This window comes from Zonotrichia leucophrys, chromosome 2 (genome assembly GCF_028769735.1).
Source record: "Zonotrichia leucophrys gambelii isolate GWCS_2022_RI chromosome 2, RI_Zleu_2.0, whole genome shotgun sequence".
NCBI classification, from domain to species: Eukaryota; Metazoa; Chordata; class Aves; order Passeriformes; family Passerellidae; genus Zonotrichia; species Zonotrichia leucophrys.
The window spans coordinates 103182499-103205289 of record NC_088171.1 but is presented as its reverse complement, the minus strand read 5'-3'; positions in this window follow the sequence as shown (position 1 = coordinate 103205289).

Genomic DNA, 22791 nt, shown 5'->3' with positions numbered 1-22791 from the left:
TTGTTCTGTCTAACAATAACACAGCAACATTTGGCAGACAATGTTACATAGAGACATTTAACTAAGAAAATATGCTTTTAGACAAGCTTCTATCCCTCAGGATTTGTAGAGATGCAAAAACACATTAAATGTATGTCTTGAGCTTAAATGCCATCCACAAAAGACCACACAATTTTTCAAGTTAATTCTTTATTCCATAATTCCCTTTTTCTTCAATTCATGCTGTAAAACACAACAACACTGATTCTAATATTTTGTTTCTGAACAGCTGTGTAAAATTCAAGTGCAGAACTGAGAATGCATCCAGGGGCTAGAAATGGAGTTGTACTTCTTTTATAGATATTGCCGACTTTGAAAAGCTCAACTCCATTTTTTAGCCAGTCAAATTCATTATGAGATACCAGCCCTTCTTTTCCTTCAGAGCTGTAATATGTTAACATTGCATAGACATTGCACCCATAAGGTTTTGTGATCTTGAGAAAGCTCTTAAAAATAATACCTGCAAAGGGGATGCTAGAAGTAATTTTACCTCAGCATTCTTGGCGAACTCACTAAGCTACAAATTGCAGAACACAACTGCTCTCAGTTTATAATATGTCCTGAAATTCTTCCAGTCTTTGGGTTTTCAGGTAAAAGAAAACAAAACCATAAAAAAAAAAAAACCACGATAAATACAGTTTTTAATCACTGCCTCCTGCATATATAATCAACAGTGTATGCTGAGATGCTGGTGTGCTCCTTCACATGCAGCCCTAGAGGTAAAGCAGAGGGAAGTGCTATTCCAGTGCAGGTCTTTCTGGCCCCTTACATTTGTCCACAGCTAGAGATAAGCACATTCCTTGTGTGAAGGGGAGTGGACATTCAGGTTCCCCTGTGTCTCTTAGAGAGAGGCTCAGAACAGAAGGGCTTCTCCTCTGGTTCCAGCTATCAGCAAGGTGCTTTTCTTCCAGACCATGCCTTGCTTCCCAGGCCCCCCAGCTTACAGGGCACAGCATATTCCTAGGTCCCAGGTTTAGAGCCCCTAGGTGGGCAGGACACTCCCAGGAGAGCTAGTGCCTATGCAAAGAGATAGCTGAGGAGAAATTATTTCATTCACACTATTGCATATATGCAAAAATAGCCCAGGACAGAAAATTTGGGTGTGATACACTCCAAGAAAGGATTATGTGGAACCTACTTGCTCTAGAGCCAACTCATGGCGTGGGAAAATTCAACACAGCACACAACTGTGTCTGCCCTTGTATCAAGGAAAATAAATTTAAAGGAAGTCTCACCAATTCATCCAGATCCTCATCCAAACACAAACCAGAATCAGCCATACCTGTGAATATAAGTGTCTGCAGAGGGGTGCCAAGAGGATGGAGCCAGGCTCTTCTCAGTGCTGTGCAACAGGATGGGAGGCAATGGGCATGAACTGAAACACAGGAACTTCTACCTCAACATCAGGAAGAGCTTCTTTACTTCAAATCTGACTGAGCACTGGTACAGGTTAGCCAGAGAGGTTGTGGAATTTCCTCCTCTATGGATACTGAGGAACAGTCTGGACACAACCCTGAGTAATGTGCTCTAGGGGATCCTGCCTGAACAGGTCAGTTGGACTGGATGACCTCCAGTGGTCCTCTCCAACCCTGACCTTTCTGCATTTCTGCGATTCTACGTGCTCAGTTTTGCTCTAGACATGTGCAGTAGGGATTCTCCAATATTTTTTCCTTGCTTTACTTATGATTGACTCAAGCACTTCTTCCCTTCACAGTGTCTGGCTTGCAATACAGACAGAAGGCTGCCCAGCAGCAACCCTTGCAGTCTGCTTTAGCGTGCACTCCTCACCAGCTTCATGCTTTATTCAAACATCCAGCGAATAAGATGAAAGAAAACACAGGCCACAATTATTCACACAGATTATAAAATGTCTGCTCTACAATCAGTGGAAAATAATTTGTCTGCCTCATCAACAACATCACTCCCATTAATGTAGGGAAAGAAAAAAAAACCACATGAAATATTAATTTCAACCTGGGCAACATCTACTTATGATGAAGCAGCCACTGGAAGTCAAAGAGGTATAGCTGCCTGCAATCTAAAGGCTTATCTGAAGACATGGATGTGTGTTGCATTCCTGAGCATTACTTGAATTTCCCCTGCACAGTGAGACCTGCTGGAGAAGCCTGTGGGGAAGAAAAAGAGCGACATAAATGACATGATATGTCATTTTTGTGACATAAAGCACAGGCCACTCTAAATTAAAGAGAAAGAAACTTTTCTGTAATGGAAAATGAATGCTGTTATATTTTATGTTTAAAATACCATGGAAGTTTATGAACTCATAATCAATATTACACAAAGAGGTATGTGCTTTATGAGGTGCTCTTTTACACTGTGTTCCCTCATACTGAGTGCCAAGAGGCAAGCAGAAATGTGGCAGGTAGGACCACGCCTTTGTTTTATGTTTTACCCGGGGCTGAGGGAAATGAAAACTCTTTAAATTCTTGAAATATTTACATCTTAAGAAAATCACCCTGAAGGAGGTCTTCTTTTATGTACAATAGAAAAATAACCCCTTTACATAGAACTCTGCCTTGCTCTATAAAAAACACTGAACAACATTTTGCCATCAGAATTGTATGTTTTTAAAAAAAGTTTCTTGCTCTGTTGGAGGTGGAATTTTTTGTTAAAAATCTTGGGAAGCTCAAAAACTACCTTAGATCCAGGTATAAGAAATTAAATATATTGGAAGGAAACACAATGGAGGAGGGAACATATGCAATAAACATCAGTGATTGGTGTTAATACATTCTGTTAAAGGCACACACAGTTTATTATATTGGGGAAGATTGATGTATTCCAGAGAGGGCAATCAAGAAGGCATTCACAGACAGCTGACAGCACTAAGATTTTGTTGTTTTCTTTGGAATAAGAGAATAATTATCTAATCACTTATTTATTGTTTTCCTTCTCCATGAAAATAATAAGCCTACCAACACATTTAATATCTCTGAATTTCTATAGTACCTCTTTCCTCTGCTGATTTTTCAGCAGAGATACAAAATGGAACTTATTCCATTATTGTACCTTAGTATCAGATTAAATAATAATGCAAATGGTTCTGCTATTCATTTATCAGTATTTAAATCAGCTAAGTTAATGGATAAGTAATGGGGTTTTTATCGTTCAGTCTACACTTGCAGATATGTGACTTGCTCAGAGGACAAAAAAAGCTGTTTGTAAATCTTTCTACCGAATTTTCATAGGGAGTAATATTTCTGTAGTTACACTGAAAGCTGAAGGGTATTTTTATTTTTGCTCAGCCTCCTTGTGGGGCTGTCCAGCTGGCATTGTTACAGCAGAGATCATTTGGTAGAAGTATCTGGAGTTTGTCATGTCAGCTGCAGGCTGACTATTGTATTATCTTTCAATTAAATTGCTGATACATTTTAGGTGTATGGCAGTTTAGCACTTAATTTATTGCTTAAAAAAAGCCATTTTTCTTAAGCATAAAATGTAAATCATTTAGTAAAATATCCTCAAATGTCACTTTTAGGATGTAAATAATTTAAATAAATATTTAATTGTAACATTTTGAAAAATGAAACCAATTTTATTTGCTACTTTTCTGAAGTAGCAAGAGATTGTCTCCATTGGTTCCAATAGGTTTTGAATCAAGATCTCCACATAACTTCTGAATTCAACAGTCTGTTATTTTACAGTTACTGTTGACTCGGAAAAAAAGCTACATCTTTCCCAACATGGTATAATTTTGAATTCAAAACAATTCTTAAACAAAATTTCTCACTTCCTCATATACAAAAGTGCTTTTATAAATACATTAATAGCAAAAAGGAGTAGCAAGGAAATTCTCCACGTTTTATTGGACAGGGGGGAGAGAATATAGAGATCAAAGTCAAGGAGAAGGCTGAGGTGGTTAACACCTTTTTTGCATCATTCTTTAACAGTAATACTGGTTATTCTCAGGGCAGCTGGCCTCCTGAGCTGGTAGACAGGGATGGGGAGCAGAATGGACCTACTGGATTTCAGGGGGTCCAAGATTATGGAAGGTGCTCTTCCTCTTCCTCCATTAAATAAGATACTGAGCATAGCTCGTAGAAAATGCTGGGTATTCCCTCTACTCTATTAGAAATGGGTCAATAGTTTCTAGCAGATATTTAACTTGTATTTTAACTTGTATATATTTCTCAAAAGCTTTTTGAAAATAAACATAGTCCCTTCCCAATGTGAGGCAGTAATTTTATAGCTCACATAAGCTGTCTTCTCTCAGACTCCTCTGTGTCATCTGCAGTGAAGAAAAGTGGTTCAGCTTGAGAATGAGTGTTTTAGATAATAGCAGTATTTTACTTTAAGGAATACTTTCTATCACCAGACCTTTTTATCTTCATGCCCTGCTGGTTTCCTTAACCTTTGTGACCCAAGAGCATTCAAGGGGATGTCTGTAATGGGCTGGCAGATATTTTCATTTTATGGTGGATACTACTGAAGTGTGAGTGCACCATTCCTGTTAATATGAATATCAGGCTGCAATTCTCCATAAAGAAGGAAGTGAATTATCAGGGTTTTTTCTAAATATTTAAGTTTGCTTATCATTGGATGTGTCTTGCTGGCAAGGTTGACTTTTCCCTTGGTGGCAAAGGAGCCTTGCAAATTTGACATGGTGTGCCATAGAGAGCAGCAGGGGAGCCCCTCATGGGGATTTCCTATGCTTAGTAAGGGGACTGAAGGGTCCCTACATCTCTAGTTCTAGAGTGAACTTAAAAAATTCAGCTTGACAGACCATGGGATCCCGACCCTGGTGAAGATTTTCGAGGTCTAGGAGGCATGATGCCTTCTTCTGGTGAATCAGCTCTCTCATTTCCTAGAAATACTGTTTTTACTTGTGATAAAATTTTGGTTTTTAATTAATGATCCAAAAACTTGATCAACAACTTGAGTAAACCTCCATGATTGGTAGCCTTGTGCTTGGTTTAATCTTGCAAAACCCTGGGTGAATTTCTGGGTGAACTACAAGCAGTTAGCAAACTCCAATTTTCTCTGGTGCTAATTATCAATTTTTTGCTAAAGCTTTCAGTACATATTTCTAGCCTTTGTAGCTTTTGTTCTGCTTCACGTTCCAAGGAGGGAACATGTGATTTTATTGTTGACAGTAATTTTAATCAAGTGCTATTTCTGCTGGGATAAATAATGCTGGAGAAATCTGCACTTAAGAAAACCCAAACAAACAACAAAAACCTAGAAACACAATGCAAACTGCTCTATAGCCTTGCACATTTATCTTAACTTCAAACAATGAAAGCAAAAGAGCAGGGTTATGTCATTTTACTGCACATTCCTCTGTATTATCTATTATGTCTCACATCTTTCATTTTTTTTCAATTATCCCATTGAATCTTCAGGGCTTTTCAATTTACAAATATATCCTGTAGCAACACTTAACGTGGAAGGTAAAATAATAATTTTTATGTAAGCCTTTTTTTCTCCCCTGAAAAGAAAGAAACAAGTGCACAAAGACTGCATCAGGTCTACTGGCATAAATGAGGACAGGTTTCAGTGTAGCAAAATTGATTTAATTCCCTAGCCTAGAGTTTTGTGCTGATGTAGAAGGTGCAGAAAACATGAATTTGAGTTATCTAAATACTAATATTTAAGAAGTTTTGTTAACTTAATGAAGAAAAATTAGCTCTTAAATGAAAAATTAGTTTTAGTAACGTAGAAGTGTTACTAACTGCATAGGTAAGTATGGCACAGGGATGATTGTCCTTGACAAGAAAGCTGACTGATTTTACTGTTAAGATGCAAAGTTTGCTTATCTTAAGCCTAAACAATGAGCTTGTTTTAGCCTGTACAACTTACATTTTATTGTCTAATACAAATATATGTATTAAAATGTATTTATTTTAACTAATTGAGTACTCCTCTGGTCTTACGGTACCTGTAAATGGTACTTTATATGCAGATGTAGCTATAATGGACCGATAAAATATGGAACTCTGATTTATTGTGTAGATCATAACTGTAATATATAGTTTGCTAATGGGTGTATTAATTAGATGTCTTGAAAATATAAGGGGCATTATAGAGAAATATTTAGAAGGCATTCTTTCACTCAAATATCTACTTTTCAAGTTGCTTTTATTATGTCAAGATTTTGGACACAAAAGGACTGATAAATAAGTTCTGTTATCTCCAGCTCTGATTTCTAGCAATGAAAACAATGCAGTTCCCACTAGGAAAAAGAATACTCTGCTGTGCTAACAAAACCCACTGTGGTAAGTTTTATGAAAGTGTTTAAAAGGAATAAACTATGAACCCTGTAAAAGGAATTCAAAACTAGATATATCCATGCTTAAGAGCACAAGAGAATATTTATAGACAGAACTAATATCTTCTCTTAGACAGATTAGTATAGCTGGAAATTTCAATAAACTTACGGGCACATGTATGTTTCAAACTGATGATGATTTTGTGTATCCAAAGGCTTGCCCAACATTTCCAACCATACCTACTTATAAACCTTGTCTTATTTAACAACTGACCTCATTTACCTAAGCAGTTACAGCACCTTAAAACTTTATGGTGTTAAGAACTGCAAGCTTTAATTTACCAGTGTTTGTCCATTCACATACATGGTACAGACACTGCACCAGATAGGAAATTTGGATTTGTTCTGGCATGTCTGTTCATGAAAACCAATAAATATGTATTAGAAATTATAGATGAACCAGACCAACACATGAAGCAATTTTGTATGGTTGTTAGTCACAAGGTTGTATTGTCATCAAAGAGAAAAATTAGAAGAAAATTAAGCAGAACATAATATTATGAAAGATAACTTTTTCCCCAAAAATTTTGACTTTCACTGGAGATGCATAGGACTTACTTTCCTAAAAGCCATTTGCTCTTTTCAACATGTCTGCTAAACACAGTTATTTGCTTTTTAGGCAGCACTTTCCAAATGACACATGATTACTATATATACAGGTAAAAGAGTTTACAAACTCGCATTTTCTCATAAAATGACATGGACAAGAAATTGTGAAACACACAGCATTACATATTTTTTCCCTTAATTACATAATTGTCATAAAAATATTTTTATCATCATTATCAGATTCTCTTCCAGAAGGTAGTGGGACTTTCTTTTCATCTCACTCTGCGTGTCCCAAAAAGTTAGATGAGTTGGAGTATTGTATGACTGACTTAAAAACATGAAACTTTATTACAGAAATTAGGAAAAAGTTCCAAAAAATAACTTTGGGAAATGTCTTTTGCTCTCAGTTGAGATTAGATATAGAGAGGGATAAATCAAAGTGTCTCATATTTAAAATACACAATTAGATAAAAGGAATCCTAGAGTGAGAAGTAAAGGATTACATTTTGTCTTTTGATAGCTTAGACTAATCTCATTTTGATGACTTTCATTAAAATATAAAGATTTTCTCAGGATATCCCATGGAAAAATTGTTTCCATCTATTAAAGACAGGAGAAATTCAAACTGGGCAACAGTGCTGGGGGCGCCCTCCAAACAATATTTCATTATTCTTCTTTAATGTATTAAAGAGGAACTAAGATTTAATCAAGACAAATGGTAAAGGACAGTTTACAGCAGGAGAAAGACTTCATGATTATAGCACTTGTCTGCAGACAGGCAACATAATTGCATCCTTTGGAAACCTAACACAGTTTAACTACAGACATGTTTAAAATTTGTTCATAATAGAAATAAAGGAAGTTTATGCATGTGTAGTAATGAACCACATAGTAGGAAAACTGAATTAACTTGAAAAACATTGCACATTATCAGTGTAAATTTAATGTTAGTTTTGTGAATTTTGAAAGAATGCACAACATATATTTATATAATTTGTTTCATTTGTTCTGTATTTGCTTGATTTAACAGATGATTAGAGGCATGAACAACCTCTTACAAGGAAAGACTGAGAGAAATGGGTTTGTTCAGCTGGAAAAAAGAAGGCTTTTGGGTTACCTAATTGTAGCCTTCCAGCAGAGGAGAGAACCTGCAAGGGAGACAGAGACTTTTCACAAGAGCATGGAGTGACAGAACAGTAAGGGATAGATTCAAACTAAAAGGCAGCAGATTAGATTAGACATTAGGAGGAGGTTCTTTGCTGTGGGAGTGGTGAGGGTCTAGAACATTACCTAGGGAAGCTGTGGGTGCCCCATCCCTGGAGGTGTTCAAGGCCAGATTGGATGGGGATCTGAGCAACCTGCTCTGGTAGAAGACGTCCCTACCCATGACAAGGAGTTGGAACCACATGGTCTTTAAGATCCTTTCCAGCTCAAACCATTCTATAATGATTCACACACAAAGTTATGTTTTCCTGTGGTCCCACTAAGATGTAATTCTTCCAATACACCAAACTTTGTTTTTAAACTCCAGTGTTTGAAAATGCTAAATTAAAATGGACTGCACAGTTAGAATTTATACCTGTTTGCCATAAACACTCTGAGATTCTTTACCTATAGAACACTTTTTTCTTGTTTTTAGAAGTCCTTTTCCTCATTGAAGGAAAGGACAGCAATTCCAATTAGCAATCAGTAGACCATTCTTTGGTTATTTGCTCATGTTGTTGGTTTTGTTTTTTTATTGTTCAGTATGTATATCCCATCTGAATGATCAGAATTTTGGCTAAAGAAAATTACCAATTAAGTTCAAGTCTTCCATAAGAGACTCGGTTTCATTCAGAAACTATTTAGTTTACCAATTTTCATTTCCTTGTCATGTTGTACATCACTTTTAGGCATAGTGTTTTAGAACACTGTGCTTTTCTGATTAAGACCAAAGAGACTGGATGACTGTCTTCCAGCTAAATCTCAGGTCTCTTCATAAACCGTTTCTGTTGCTTTTACCTCTTGTTACTGAACAGAAATCTCTTAGCAAATTCCTTGTGAACAATGTAGCTCTAGAAGAAAATCCTACTGTTCTGTTTTAAAGTTCAGGAGAGAAAAGAAAACACATTAATAACTCTACTTGGTGTTCGTAGTGCAGAAGCACACAGCTTCAGACAATGAAAAAGAACATTTAATTATAAAAAAAAGGAAACCCAAAAAGCAAAAAAATCAAAATAACTCACAGTAAGGACTTAAAGTGTATAGCAATCACTCATTCTTTCTCTTAATATTTTGAGTTACTGGTCAGAATCACAAAAAAATTAGTTATATTGAAACATGTGCCCTTTTTGTGTCTATATACAGAATTCCCTGGGAATGGTGATTACAGATCCAATAAGCCATTGCTGATAGCTCAAAGAGACAATAGGAAAAAAATCCTGGTCCAAAGACACTACTTTTGATTTTTGTGTTCATGTGTGTTTATTTATCTTTAAAAATTATTTATACTTAATAGTTCCCTACCTGTCGACACTGGGGGACAAAGGCTGGATAAATTCCATATAATAACAAAAGATTGATTTCATCCTGTCTAACTAAAATTTATAAAATCTGCCCTTCTCTGTAAATGAACAATTTAAAATCTATGCCTGTGGCCTGCAATTGCCCACACTTTGCCATGTTTCACAAATGCATCTCTTGATGCCTGCCTGGCTTGCAGTAATTAATGGTGACTCACAACTTGCCACACTAAAATGAGAGTCTTTGTGTATAGTTTATCTCCCTCTTCCTTCTTCCATCTTACTCAGAACATGCTAGAAATATTTAGGACTCCCAAAGGGCTTTGTCAGGAAACAAATTTACAAGACAGTCAGTACTGCAAAAAATACAGCAGTTTCACTGATAATGTTGCAAAACAATATATAATTACTACTGCATGGTCATACCTTCAGGCTTTTAAATATAAAACCAGAAATTGGAAGATAACTACCTTAACTCACCTTTAGGATAATGTCCCTCCTCTAGCATAAAGAAATATTAGCTAATAGGAAAAAAAAGAAAGAAAATTATCCTGCAGACCTTTTCAAAACAATCTGGCATGCACATTTTTTGCCCTTAGACATTAATGTGTTGACACAAATCACAAGTTTGACCTTCCGGATCTTTTGCAACCATTCTGGCTACTCCCCCTCAGGTAAAGCAACGCTGGACTGTCATGAAAGTGTAACAGCAAACCCTGCCAAGACCTGGCCATGGTGAGCACTTGGCACTTTGCCAAGTGCCAGCCTGATTACCATAACAGAGTTAAGTAATTTTTCTGGAAGCAAAAGAATGAAGGAAAAAGTGATTATCAGCCAGCAGAAAGTGAAGAGACACTAGAGACACAAGATAAAGCATTGTGACAAAACTGAATAGGAAAAGGAGAAACTGTTCCACACACAGCATGCTAAGATACAGCTTTTTCCACACTTTTGGTTGGGTTTTGTGATGCAGAAATACGTGTTCAGCAACTCCCCAATGTGTTCTGTTTTTTCCAGAGTTTCCTATGACTCGTATAACTGAGTCTATGTCTACATCAGTCCCATAGAAACACAACAGCAGCATCTCCTGATAAGAACTGGTCTCGAGAGCACAACTACTGTTGCTGTGGCATTGTCATCCATGTTATACACACCTCAGGGGCTTTGCTGTACATTCAGTCTAACCTGGCCCCTTAGACTGAATCCCCTGGTCACTGACATGCATTATGCATGCTCTGAGGCTGTGCCCTTTTTCACACTTGGGGATCCTAGACTTCTAAAACTGCTACACAATAAAATCTAAAGTGTTCTGAGTGAAGACAACAGAAAGACTCAGTCAAAACCCACCTTCCTTAACTAAAGTAAATATGCACCCTTTGAGCATGAGTTTCAAGTTTCCTTCAGATGATGTGTTTCTGAGGGTGTGAGACAAGCCGTCCCTTGTCTGGTTTTCTGTGTGGATATTATGATTATAACAAAAAGTCACATATGATGTGGGGAGTAGGGGGAGATAGAAGTTCTTATAGCCTCCCCATTTTACATTCCTTCACAGAAAAAATCACTATTAGCTGTTAAAACAGTTAGTTGCACAAACCTAATATATGGATAGTCTGTAATATCTTTTACTTGTAAAGAGCAGAATATATTATTACTGGAGAGAAGAATGATGCATTTTCTTTCTAGCTCCTTTTATTTAAAAATAAAGAAATAAAAAACCAAACCAGACAGAAATAACAGAAAGAGTGTTTAAATATCATAAACATATTAGCTGGTATCCTGCAAGGCAGACAGTATTTTCCATGACATTCACAGACAGCAATATGCCAAAGTAGGTTGCATCAAGTGGCTGAGTGGGAGGCAGAGCAATAATGCTATAAACATATGCCTGCATTCTCACTGCAGGGTTGTCCTGCTCACATTGCAGGACCAATTTCTCTGAACCCTCACTGTCTTCACACAAATAATCACCATCAGGAAACTCAGCTTTCCAGCTCACAGCCAAGAGATGTAGAAGTATCTGCTGCTCCTTGGTTAAATAAGATGTTGTGGGCCCTAGGAGAGGCAAGTAAGGAAGCAAGAACAAGAGGGATTTCCAGTCTTTGTGATCATTGCAGGGAAATATGTTTTCAGTTCCAGGCTCACTTTTTTTCTTTATTCTATGATCAAAATGGAAATGCCTCATCTACATTAGTGGATGAGGAAATCTTTTATTGTAGCTGCATAATGATTGCCATCCTTTTCTATGGTTTTTTTTTTTTTTTTTTTTCCCAAGGTGTTAGGGAACCCTTTCAGCCAAACAGAGAGAAAGAGGAAAAAATAATGAGTGCTGAACACTGAAAACAAGGACAATACTCATTTGATTGAATAGAGCAATTCCATACTTTAAATCAAGTTTTTCCATTCAATGCAGACTTCTATGCACATACAAAAAGCAATGCTTGCCCTGCTTCTAAGCATAGCTCTTTTTGGTTTGGTATCTGAAGGAAAATCCCTACAGACTGCGTGACTGTAACATTTTGATCATTAAATTCAAAATCCTATGAAGATAAAAATACTAGAGCAATCTGTCCAAAATAGTCACCCAAGTACCCTAGTAGAAAGCTTGAGTTTCAAACAAGGAAAATGGAAATAGAGGAACTGTGAAATAGAGTCTGAACTTTTGTACTCAGTTCATCATAACAGAAAATAAATATGGGAAATGGATGGAAATTCTAGACTTTCTCTTTGAGGAGAAGAAAAGAGCTTCAAAGATGGCACACACTACTCTGTGGAGATGCAATTTCCTGAATAAAACTCCTGAGTTTTAAAGCTTCATGCTAATAATTTACAAGGGCTTTTAAATACTCAGTGAATCACCCTTTACAAAGAAAACTGAAACCAAAAGTTTGTCTGTTATTTGTAGGTGACCACAGAGAAGTTTAAAAGCAAAGATGCCTATGCCATGTCCTGTTTCAGAGGCAAGAGCAATTAGAGAATGTTGCCAGAAACAGAAGACACCCAATATGGAGACAAGTTCCTTTGATATGGTGGCAAGGATTGTTTGAGATTCTTCATAGCCATAACAAGAACTCTGTTTTCATCTTCATCCCCACTGAAGGCCGTCCTAGAGCAGAGGAGAGCACCCAGGCTAGGAAAACCTCTCTGCAACCTGCCCATCCTTCTCCATCTTTATAAAATACCCTGCAGTTTGCTAATCTGAAGGAGTCAGCTGCAAACACAGAGTCAGAGGTCAGCAGACCAAAGGAACAGTTCAAAATGCTTTAGACAAACTCAGGTAAAATAGAGACGCCTTAAGATTTTTTTGAGTGAAGAAGTGTGATGAAATGATGGAATGAGTAATTAAATTACAAGCTACCATAAGGAATTGAGGTTAACGATGGGTAGAGTAATAGGATTTTAGGAGAAAACAATTTTAATTTATGGTAGAGATTGCATATTTCAAATCCAACTTGATTTCTGAATATCCATGAAGATGTCATGTATTGCCTCTCAGATTAAAAATTAGGGAATACGTTAACTATGACTTTCTTCTTCTTGTAAAAAAAATTGTATTTTTTTTCATTGACACATTAAGTTAAATATAAAGACTATTGTTACCTTTTTTTGCAGCTTTAGGGCATATTTATTTAAGCTACCCAGGGAATATAATAATTTTTCAGGGCTTCATTTTCTTCCTGATTTCACCCACCACTGGTGTATGCAACATGAAATGTGAGGAATCCTTGCAACTTGGTTATAGCTTTGACATCTAACTACTGAACAGTGATTTTTCCTTTTATTAAAAAAGAAATTACTTTGGAAATAGTCTATGTAGCAAGCAGTAGATTTGGCAATGTTTCTGTTTGTTTCAGAATTCACTTTGAAATCTGAATCTCAATGTAAAACAATAAAAAATAGATACAGATTTGGCCAAAAAAAAAAAAGATAAAAGGTGGGCTCCAGAGAGAAACTGGTATATTTCTTACACTTTGATCTGTTTCATTATGTCTGTTGCCTATTTCAGCAACCTAAGTGTCACTGCTGCATTTATTAGTAGGAAAAATATTTCAGTACAGCTGCAAACAGGCAGCCTCCTGTAGCATCTATGGACAATTCCAGCATAAGTAACTCAGAGGTATTCATGAGAATCTTAGTGCTCCTTTGTATGCACAGGGATGGGCATTCCAGAAGAAGATGTCCAAAAATTTTTCAACATACTTATCTAAATCTCTTCACCACCCAGATTAAAGACTCATTTCTGTGGTGTGGAAGATGTGCATACAGGTTTTTGTGTGATAGCCAGGAGCTTTCTAGAGTTATCATTATCCATGTTACATCCTTGGGAATGAACTCATCTGGGCTGCTCAGCGCTAAATTGGAAGAAAATATAGCTAGTTTGATTAAGAAAGTTTTGATATTTCCTGTCACAATAAGAGAATGAAATGTAGTTGAAATCAAATTTCACCTAATTCTTCTAAATGGAAATAAGAAAATAGTTCACATTTCTGCTAATGGATGGGCAAAGAATTATTTATTCATTAAACACAAGGCAGAATGTATCAGAGTGAAGTATTCAATCAAAAATATTAGTGGATTATATTAAGAAACTTCTTAGATCTTACTGTTACATGGGAGACCAATATTTTTTATGACTGCACCAATTTTGCATTTGAGAAATCACTGTACAGTTGGTGCTGCTACCACATTATACCAGATTCTAGTAAACTTTTAGTCTTTTCCCTGGACTATCCATTATCATCATTCTATCCCAATTTAATGAAGCTCAGGACTCCTTTCAGCTTCCTTCAAATAATCTTCTAAGAATATTTTTATCTGGACAGAGGGAGATGGCATTGCTTTACAAACTGGCTCATTAAGTTGGCGTCTTGGGAAGGTGGTGGGGGAGAGGATGGCTGAGCTGAGTTTACATTTAAACAGCTTAGGTCTTGCTCTGCACTCCCCTACTTTCCCCTCTCCAATTTAATCTGAGTCTGTACCTGCTCTCAGGAGCCATCTCTGGATGATGGGTAGGGTTAGCTCACAGGCTTCCATCTCACCCACGAGACTGCTTTTTTTCTATGGCTGCACTGCTGCTGACCCCACTGAGACAAAATTGAGCTGTCTTGGGGATGTGCAGGCAAAATGCTTCTGCAGTCTGCAGGCAGCTCATCAAGATGCAGGTTACCATGGGTGCTTGCTGTGCCTCCAAATTGCTGCTGATTGTTCAGCCTTCCATGAGGCAGCCTGGACAAAAATCACAAGACACAGCAACTGGGTCTGAGTTAAAACCACTGGCACATTTATTCAAGAGCTTCAGGCAGTACTGGGTTGCACCCTAAAAGCCCAACACTGCCAAGAATGTGGCCATGAACCTGATTGCCTGCTTTAAACACTGCTGCTGAAATAAAATGGACGATGCACGGGCTTAGAGATACATGTTTCCTAGATAACTTGCTTGAAATCATCACAATAAAATGTGTGGAAGTGCACACACTCATTAAAAAGAAATTTTCCATATGGGCTTCCATATGCATGCATATCTATGTAATATATCTGAATTTATAAACTACAACATCTGCAGAATTGGGAAAAAATATTATTTACCTCTTGCTAATGCATTTTTTCCTCTCACCACAGGCCAAATGACTATAAATGTCTGTATTTATTATTTTAGAGAGCATGGAAATGAACCATTCTGTTATTCTGACCCCTATGGGAGTTGCAAACACTGGTGAGAGAAGTTAGTAAAAATTCTTCTGCAGTCTATGTTGCCCAAAATATGTGTGTATTTGTGTTTCACCTTTTCACTGAAACCCACACAAATTCCCAACTAGGTTTGTAACCCAAGTTCCTGCTCAAGTACTTGGCTTTGCAAATATTGGACATTATTTCCTCCAGTGAAACATTGTTAATTTTCCTGGTAGTGCAACATCAGCAGATTCCAAAAGTCAGGTCAGATCTGGGACCTGTGAGCTGGCACTGCATCATATTGGTTTAAATATTGCCTCTTGGACTTTCAGTTTCCAGCTCTTCCTGTAGGCTTCAACGTTAAATAATGTTGTACAAGACATTTATACCAAATTGAAATAATATAAATGATAAATGTATTAGATATGGTGTTTACTGTATCAGATGTTATGCTAAGCTTACAAATACAGTATATATGCCTACTTATGTGCAGTCTCTTTACTCTTCTGTCAGAAATGGGCAGAAAATTCATACTAATCTAAGCAAATGAGAAATGTTTCTGCCAATTCACAGTGCAACTGAACCTTTTCAGCTTCATTTAACTTCTTCTACAAACCAAAAGCAATTTTCAGAGGAGATAAATTGTATTCACTGCAGGAATGCCAAAGCTTCTCAGATAAAACAGGCAACATTTGCTGGAGACAAGTGTACAAAAAAATGTTGTTTTTTCTACCACAAAAAAATAATCAATTTAATCACCTTTTCACAGATTAAAATGGAAAATCTTTTATATGCATTTATAGTAAAAGATTGTGAGAGTTATGTTTTTTATCAGGCTGATAACATAATGTGACAATTTCTAGAAACACTTCCTGAGTGTCAAAGGTATATTACAGGTAAGAGTAGTCATATGGAAAAAGTGTTCCTTCACTTACACACCATCAGCAGAGGGAAGGAAGACAGTGGAAAGCATCATGTCCTAAATGGATTCCTTACCTGAAGCTTTTCAGCAAGTATGACAGACAATCCACAGGAAGGGAGATGGCTGCGCAGTGCATCAGAACCAAAAAAAATGTAGTTTGTACCTTATGATGCCTTTTAATTTTTAAGGAGGAAGGACAGAAGTCCCTATTCCACTTGAAAATTGCAAGACTATACGCTGCTTTTTATTTTAATATTTTTTTATTTTGAAAGCATAAATTCAACTTTGATATTTTTGTTTTGTAATTTTTAGTTAAAAATTCTATTTTGATTCCAGTGAAAACACCAGTTAATGAATTACTCTAAATGTAAGATATACTTTTTGTGTTTGTATATATCTAAAAATCTGATTTATGCATTTAATTTTTCTATGTTTTGCTAATAATTAAAGTAGTAATTTCAACTGCACTATAGTAGTACAGATTGACCTCTGAAAAAAAAGGGAATTTTGCATTCTTAGAAGCAGAAAAATCTCTCCAGTACAAAAGCTTAAATCATCTTTGAGACTTAGATATATGCTCTGGATCAGGAGAAGCATAACTACCAAAAGTAGTGTCATTGACATAGCTTCCCACATTAAGGCAAAAGTCAGTCATAACTGATTTTTTTCTATTGGTTGATTACAGGTCCTTGGACTTCACATGATGGTGATTACAAGAGTGAAGAGTGCTTCTGAATGATGATTAACACACATAGTATAGTTTCCTTTCAAACATTATCTATGACATACTCATTCACTAAGTTGCTCAGTAAGGAAAAAAAATTGCCTTTTCCTAATAAAACAATGCAAAGGGAAAAGACTGTGAATTCTGGAAAATGACGCAAAGAGTACTTTGAACACTGGATCATTTCTTTCATGCAGTATTTTTTAAAAAGACTCTGATTTCTCATTTCCCTTGGCATAATCACAGTTTCTTAACTCATACTCAGATTACATCAGATCCTTTCAAAATTAGCCTAACAATGCCATTATTATTCAATGGAGGCCAAATGTGATACTAAAAGAAAGTTACAGGAGTTGTTATCATTGTTATTATTATTAATAATCACATCCTGCAAAACACTCCAGGAGTTCTAGGAATGATTGAATCCTATTTTACACTCTAAAATGAAATCATACTCATCTCATGATTTCTCCTCCTACACATTTTCAGCTAGAGTGGGTCTCATTTACAAAAGATACAAAGGGTTTTATTTTACTTAAGTAATTTACCAAGTGCAGAGCCCTGCTCCTGGATGGACACCACCAAAAAGCCGAACACAGGCAGGGATCTGTGTGGTTGGGAGCAGCCTTGCTGACCTGGGGACAGCAAGCTGAGCCTGAGGCAGCAGAGCATGGCTGCAGCGACAAAGGCAAACTGGATCCTGGGCTGCATCCACAGGGGTGCTACTGGCAGAGATCCTCTCTACTCAGTGCAGGTCAGAACACACCTGGAGTTCAGTTTGGGTCCCCACATTTCAAGGAAGATACAAACTGTAGAAGGTACAGAGGAAGGCTGTGAAGGGCTGGAGTACCTGCCCCCTGAGGGAAGACTTGAAGTGATGTCTTTCAACCCTGAAGAAGGGAGTGGGGACCTCATAGTACTTAAAGTATTCCAGCACTTAAAGGATGACTACAAAAAGGACAAAGGTTTTCTCTCCACAAGGAGCTGCATGGAGAAGACAAGGGGCAACAGGCACAAATTGTACTGAGAGAGGTTTCATCTTGATGTAAGAAAATTTTTCTGCAGTGACACAATCATTTTCTGAAACAACCTCCCCAGGGATGTGGTAGAGCCCCACCACTGGAGGTTTCAAGATGCAGCAGGACTGGGTGATAGATAATCTCATCTAGGCTCTCTTTCCCATGAAAGATTTATGGACTAGATGATTTTCTGAGGTCACTTCCAGCCGGGCTGTTTTATGATTCTGCAAGACATTTCTTCCCTGAAGGTCTAAAGGTAACTACAGCGCACAGTAAGGGGCTGAATCAGGACCACAGAAAGACTGGAGTTGGAAGGCACATCTGAAGGTTATCTGTGCCAAAATGGTATTGAAGGCAGGGCTAATGACAGGTTTCTCAGAACTTTTTTGTAGGTAAGCTTTGAAAATTTCAAAAAAAGCAACTTCTATTGTCTCTCCACATTGAACTGGAACGCTCCATTGTTTTTCCCCTCATGACTAGTGGGGATTTCTTTTGCTGTAGCTTTTGTTATTTTGTTATTTTTTCCAGTGTGTATCTCTGAGAAGACACTGGCTTCATCATCTTGACAACTTCTGTCTAGATGTTCACGAAGACAGTAAATAATATTTCCTGATGAAGAAACCCAGCTCCTGTAGATTCTGTTTCTAAGGCATATAAACCATGGCCCTAAACATTCTGGTGCATGAGTGCTGGACTCTCTTGTTTGCTGATATTCTGCTTGTACTGAGGAGGGGAGATCAATAACAGGATGTACATAAAGCCTCACCAGAGTGCCAGGCTAATCACTATCCTCAAATCTCTGCTTAGACTGCAGCCAATGCAGCCCAATGCACTTTCAGCTTTCCTTGTAGGAGCCCACTGCTGGCTTCTGTTCAGTGGCACAAACAGGTTCAGCCTTTCTGGCTTGAATAAATAGCTGCAGTCATAATCACATTTGGGACCTGTCAGCAGGGCTGAAAACATCAGCTTCAGAGCTAGTTTAGAGTGTTTTCAAAAGTAGAAGTCAGAAAGCATACATTTAGCCCAAGTTTCCAGCAACAACAGCTTGAAGACAACATCCCTTCCTTGGTAAAAATGTGTGGAGAAAAGCAGCACAAGTGATCTGGATGATGGACAGCCTCTTGGGAAAACACCACACTGTGTGGTAATCAGCATTGAGAGTGCTGAGGGCTGTTGTTGAGGGACACTGGGCTATGTCATATAGTTCCTGTTCCCTGTCTTGACAAGCTCATTCAATCCACCTCCTTGCCCCAAGGCAGGCTCAGACACTGCTGACTCCATCACACTTGGCTAATGGTTGTTTCACCCACAGCCAAAATCCTCCCTCCTGGTAGGCTCTCCAGGCAGCTACATCCTTGCTGCCCTACCCTTACAGTTAGAAACAAATTCCTGATATCTAACTTGATACTGAGCTGTCATTTTAGGCTTCCAGAAAAAGATAACAGACAGACATCTGCAGGATGTAATTTAGGAGCAGCTGGCCCTGCGTTAGACCAACTTACACAGACTGAGCGACATCTTGGGGGCCTTTCCAGCCCCATGTGCCATGCTTTCTCTGGCTATCTTGCTGCTTTCAGGAAAATTATTTGACAGCTAAATCATCTGAAAGTTGTCTTTCAACATGAGGCTGGAGGGAGTGCTAAAAGATGACAGTGAGGCAAATGCCATACTGATGCAACCAAGGTTAAAAACATGTTGTAACAGTGACCTTCTTAGGATATAATTTTATATCCCCCTAGATACTGCACCAGTTCTATTGTGGATGATCTGCTCTTAAAAAAAAAAATAGTTTGACCATATAGCAATTTATGCATAGAAAAAACAATTTCAGCAGGCCAATTTTTTTTTTTTTTTTTAAATGTAAAACAACTCTACAGTTAACTCAGAAAGAGTGCATCAGTCATAAAAGCATTTTGGAGGAAAAAATGTAGTGGGGTCCCTAGTCTAACAGAGAAAATCTAACTTCAATATTTTTGGAGCTTTATTGCTGTCTCTGGACAAAATTAATGAAATTGGATTTATCTCTGCCTAAATTCCTAATAGATCATACGGACGGTAGGTAGAAGTTAAATTATTGCTGAGTTTTGAAATAAAGTCAAAGAAACTCACAGAGCACTCAGAAAGATTTTAAATCAAATAATATATTCTTCTTACTCTTAGTTCCCTATTAGAAACTTAAAATGCTTCTTTTCCTCCAAAAAATCAATGTTACATGCACACTACTATCCCTGTTTGGCTTCTCAGGCTTGTAGTGGATGGTATAACAGACTGCAGAAGCAGAGCCTTCTATTTTTACACTACATACAAACTATGTAGGAGATCAAGGAGGTAAGTGACCGGTGAGCTTGAGTGCTACCATCTTTTCTGATTTTCAGTGGCCATCAGATACACAGAGACACTGAAGAACTGCATGTGAGGCTGAATGAGATGTGCAAAGAAATCACTTGAGGATCTGAAATTTAGGGCTTTATACAGACCTCAGTGCCACATTGCAGAATACTAATATTTCCTTTGTTCTGACCTTTCCTTCCTTCAGCTGCTTAAATAGGTGCAACCTTGTGAGTACAAACTGTCTGCTCATCTATATTTATATATATTTGGAAGGCAACCATCCTTTTGTAGGAGGAAACAGCAGTTGCAGGTGGGAGCTCACCTGCCCTGTGGTATAACAATCCCAGTGACTAAAAATCCCACTGAGCACACCACCAAGACTGTCTGGATGTACAATGGCCAAGTGGAGCCATCACCCTGCTCAGGAACATGAGGCAGGTCACAAGGCCTTCAAATAAAACAAAGGATCATGTCTCCTATGATTTTCAAATTTTTTTCCAAATAATGTTGTAGTGCAACAATGAACATGGAGATGGAGACACCAGCGCACGATTTTCTTGATCACAATTTCCATTTCACAGTCTTAATTGCTACTTATGAGGCCCTGGGTATCTCAGTTGCCTTAGAAAGCTAATGGTTAGTACAATTTAAATTAATTAAGCAACATTAAAGTTTCATAGCCAGGATTTTTAATATTGTAGTCTTAAAACAGGGATTGAACTAACAGATTTATTTTTTAAACTGCTAAGAAGAAGTCAGTGCAGGATGCAGGACCTTGATAATGACTCGGCTACCAGATTGTTCTTACTGCAGTCTGTCAGAGCAGATTGCCAGTGCCAACCAGATATTGAAAGTTCTATTTGATTTATAGATTCCTTCTAGGTAGCAAAAAAGCCAGTGCTCTTTCTGTGCTTCAGCATGCACATAGGGCAGAAAGTAAGAGAATCACAACACAAGCCTTGAAATCGGTATAATTTTGAAATCTTTCTCTGTTTAAGAATTGCATAACAAGTTGATATTTCAGAACCTATATATGACATAATAATAACAAGTTGTCGGGCAAAAAAGTAATTTTCTGTCACGCAATGCATGTAAATGCAATACCTAAAGCAGATATAGATTTTTCTAAACCAAGTAACTTTGAAGGCTACATGTTTAAGTGAGTAATGAACTACCTAATTCTGAGGGCAGAGGTTCTTTTGGAAATTACAATAGTTTGCATTTAAATTATCTTGAAGCAGATAATCTTGATGTTCTTTACAATTAGTAAGCAAACTGTAAATACCTTATCAGGACAGTTAAATGACAATTTGATCCATTTAAAAACTGTCTAAATCAGAGGCCAAGGAAGGTTAGCCTAATTTCCTGTTTATGCTCAAGGGCAAAATTGAAACAGTAGATGAAGGATTGATCATATAAGAAGTGGAAGGAAAGATATTAAATACTTAAAGTTTAAGAGTTTGTGTGAAGACTGGATCCAAAGTCCACCTACTCTTGTAAGAACAGAAATTTTTAACAGCCCCTTGTCACAGAGTTTTGCTTTTCCACTTCTGCTGAAGCATGAGTTAACTTGAACACTCTCAATTATCTTCTTCTTAGCTTTTCTTCATCCAAATTCACAATGCAACTGAACCTTTTCAGCTTCATTTAACTTCTTAATCCAAATCTCCAGCCCACTCTTGTTTTTCACAGATCAGACAAGTAGAGTACTGGATACATACCTGCTGATGGCTTAAGGATTTTTGCTGATGCATCCACTCCTATGTAAGTATTCTGGTATTCACAATTTTGAAAAAAAATCCACATACATTCCATTGGAGGGAGGCAGAAGAACATTCAATTAGTTATTAGAAGAACAACCAACATAAGTCGTTGGAGGAAGCACAGAAATCCAGGAATTCTGGAAAAGGGAAGTACTTCAATTTGCCAAGATATGAAATTGAGAGAATCAAGTAATACTAGACGAAAAAAAGGAGACAAGCAAAGGGAATTGAGAATGATGCAAAATCAGAAAATAAAAAGGCTGAAAAGGACTTTTCCTCCCCCAAATAAACAATGATTTAGAAATTCAGGGGCACAGAGAAATAATAAAGGCATAAAGGAAAACTGAATAAAGAAAAGAATAACTGGGAGAGAGAACAGAGGCAGCACAATAGAAAGAGAATGAGATACAGATTGAATAGAGATAGGAGGCAGCAAGAGCAATGAAAAAAGCCCACATTCTGTGTTTAGATAGTGATATATATTTTTAGTACAAGTTTAATCCTTTGTGGCAGCCATAATTATGCAAAATAGCAATCTGCATCCTAAATATCTAGGAACAGCAGGAGTAGTGGTTTACAGTCTTTCTGCGAACACATACCATGTGTCAGAAATTATGACATTTTTCACCATGATAGCTGTCATCATCAGTCTGTTCAGAAATTCAGTGATTAAGATTTAGCCAAGGATTGTGTAATTTTTACAGCGCTTACGTGGCAATGTTCTTGTTCTGACATGAGGATTTTCAAATAAGTGTCTGACACTTGATGATATCCTGAAATCAATAAGCTGAGACATAAGCCAGGAGGTATAAAAAGAATGGGTTTGGCCTGTAGTGGGTTGCAATCACCGCTACATCCTCGCAAATAATTCTTTATGCATCACACCATCTCTCTTAGCAGGAGAATAAGGTGTAAATGAAAACTGGCACCCTAAAAGGCTTTGAAGTCTAAAATAGCAGGATTAAAACCAGCTGAACTTGTTGTAGG